Below are 3,413 nucleotides of genomic sequence, written 5' to 3'. Positions count from 1 at the left end.
CCAAAAAACAATATCACAAGCGGAAATAACTGATATTCAAGACACAACTAAAGACATTATAGTAGAACTCCCAGAAGAAGCTCTTGGGGAGGAAATAACATCACCACCACTAGAATCAGTTATCACTGAACCAACTGATGAACTAACTCAAAAACAAAAAGAATTGAAGGATAAGATCATGGAGCATTTTCTGCTTAATGAGGAAAGGCAACGTTTACCATCACTAAAAACTGTGCCGAAGAAAATTTTGGCCCCTATCATGAAAATGGTTAATGCAGTGTTTTCAACAATTGAACCAGGATCCATCTTGGAAACAAACCAGTTAATGTACAGCGCAGCTGTAATAGTCACTAATGAACTAGGCATTAAAATTAAAGTACCTAGTCACACAACAGAAAAAGCATCAAAGCCAAAGTGGAAAATCCGTTTAGAACAAAAAATCAAAAAATTAAGGGCAGATGCTAGTAACTTAAAGAACATGCATGAGCAACGGCTTAAAAACAACAAAATCATAGATCGGCTAATCAGGAGATATAGATTGGATACAAGAAACATCAATGAAGCTGTAGAGATTGTAAAACAGCAGATAACAGCAACAGCTAGAAAAATTGAAAGATATGAGGCACGAATCATCCAATATAAACAAAATCAGCAATTTCGATCAGACCAACGGCGTTTTTATCAAAGTCTTAATGTAAATGGTGACACCAAAAGTGAAAAACCAGAAAAACAGGCCACAGTTGAATTCTGGAAAGAATTGTGGGAAAATGCAAAGGACTACAACAAGGAAGCAAAGTGGATACATGACTTTGAGAAAAGCATTGGCAACAAACAAATGCAAGTATTAGAAATAACAACTGAGATGGTCAAAAATCGAGTTAAAAAGGTAAAGAATTGGACATCACCTGGAAAGGACCAATTACATGGTTTCTGGCTCAAATATCTGACCAGTTTACATGCAATATTGGCCAGGCAACTGAATGAAATTTTACAAAAGGGCCAAATTGATGAATGGTTGACAACTGGAAAAACATACTTGATTCAGAAAGATCCAACTAAAGGAACAACACCTGAAAACTATAGACCAATAACATGCTTGCCAACAACCTTCAAATTACTCACAGGCATTATTGCAGATAACATGGTGGATTATTTGGAAACAAACAACATCTTGCCAGTAGAGCAAAAAGGCAACAAAAGAAGGAGCAGGGGCACAAAAGATCAGCTTCTAATTGATAAAATGATATTAGAAAATTGTAAGAACAGAAAAACGAACTTGAATATGGTCTGGATTGATTACAAAAAGGCATTTGACTCACTGCCACATAGTTGATCATAAAATGCTTAGAAACAACTGGCATTAGCAAAAATATTACATCCTTTACTGAAAAGGCAATGAAACAATGGAGAACTGAGTTGGCAGTAGGGAATGAGAGCTACGGAATGGTTAATATCAAGCGAGGAATTTTCCAGGGTGATTCACTTTCACCTCTTCTCTTCATCATCGCAATGATCCCACTATCAGTAATCTTAAAAAAAAATGAAATTAGGCTACCAAACAGCCAAAAAAGCTGAAAAATTTTTGCATTTACTATATATGGATGATTTGAAACTCTATGGAAAGTCAGAAATAGAAATCCAATCATTGACAAATACAGTCCGAGTATTCAGCACCGATATTTCAATGCAGTTTGGCATGGAAAAATGCGCCACTGTATCCATAAAAAGGGGCAAAATCACTGCATCTGAGGGAATTGAAATGCCCAATGGCCAACTAATTAAATGCAAAGAAAATGAAGCCTACAAATACTTAGGCATTCTGCAGTTGGATAACATCAAGCATGGAGAAGTAAAAACTATTGTCAGACGAGAGTACACCAACAGAGTTAGGAAAATTTTGAAATCTAAATTGAATGGTGGAAATACAATCAAGGCCATAAATACCTGGGCAATACCAGTTATAAGATACACAGCTGGCATAGTTAACTGGACACAAGCTGATTTGGACCTTTTGGACTGAAAAACCAGGAAACTAATGACAATGCACTACAGTTTACATCCACGTGGTGATACTGATAGACTATATCTGCCCCAAAAATCAGGTGGCAGAGGATTATTACAAGTGAAGCAAACAGTTGAAGAAGAAAAACGTGCACTGGCTGATTATTTAAAAGAAAGTCAAGAACATCTATTAATCGAAGTAAAGAACAAAAATCTACTGAAGGCCCAACAGACAAAACAAGAATACAGAAAAGATGTGATAAAATCAAGAATGGAGAGTTGGCAGAACAAAGCACTGCATGGTCAATTTCTGGAAAAAATAAAAGATAAAGTGGACAGTGAACAAACTTGGTTATGGTTAAAAACAGGTACATTAAAGAAAGAAACAGAGTCACTAATCCTGGCTGCGCAAGAACAAGCTATCCGCACAAATGCCATTAAGGCCAAAATCGAAAAATCCTCTGATGATGCCAAATGCAGACTTTGCAAAGAAGCTGACGAAACTGTTGATCACATACTCAGCTGCTGTAAAAAAATGGTGCAGACTGATTATAAATTGCGGCACAATTCAGTAGCACAAATGATCCATTGGAATTTGTGCAAAAATTATAATATTAAAACAGCAACAAACTGGTGGGAACATCAGCCTGAAAAAGTCACAGAAAATCAGATGGTCAAGATCTTGTGGGATTTCCGTATACAAACCGACAAAATACTGGCGCATAATACACCAGACATCACACTGGTTGAGAAAAATAACGTCACAATCATAGACATCGCAATACCAGGTGATAGCAGGGTCGCCGAGAAGGAACATGAAAAAATCGCAAAATACCAGGACTTAAAAATCGAAATTCAACGACTATGGCACAAACCGGCAGTGATAATTCCAGTGGTAATTGGCACACTGGGTGCTATTCCAAAAGCACTGGAATTACATTTAAAACAGTTAAAAATTGACAAAATCACCATCAGTCAAATGCAAAAAGCCGCACTGCTTGGATCTGCACGCATATTACGAAAATACGTTACGATGTCCTAGGCCGCTGGGTGGGGCCCGACTAGTAACCAATGCCAAATCCGGCGAAACAACTGGCCGCTGTGATACAATTGTATAATAATAATAATAATAATAATAATAATAATAATAATAATAATAATAATAAAATAATACCACCATTTTGCATTCCACTCTATTGAACAAAGGGCATTGATCATCTGTCATTAAATCCACTTTCAGATGTGCCCTGAAGAAGCTAGTTGTATTGGTAACAGTAGTTTGTTATATATATTCTGTCTCATGTGACAAGTAAAATTACAGTTAAATATTAAAATGTCAAAAAAAAAGAGAGAGAGAGAGAGTTGGAACCATACATGATTTATTTTAAAAGTCTGAAATGCTAATTGTTAGA

The sequence above is a fragment of the Thamnophis elegans genome, chromosome 4, assembly GCF_009769535.1.
Source record: "Thamnophis elegans isolate rThaEle1 chromosome 4, rThaEle1.pri, whole genome shotgun sequence".
Taxonomy (NCBI): domain Eukaryota; kingdom Metazoa; phylum Chordata; class Lepidosauria; order Squamata; family Colubridae; genus Thamnophis; species Thamnophis elegans.
This window is presented reverse-complemented; position numbering follows the sequence as displayed.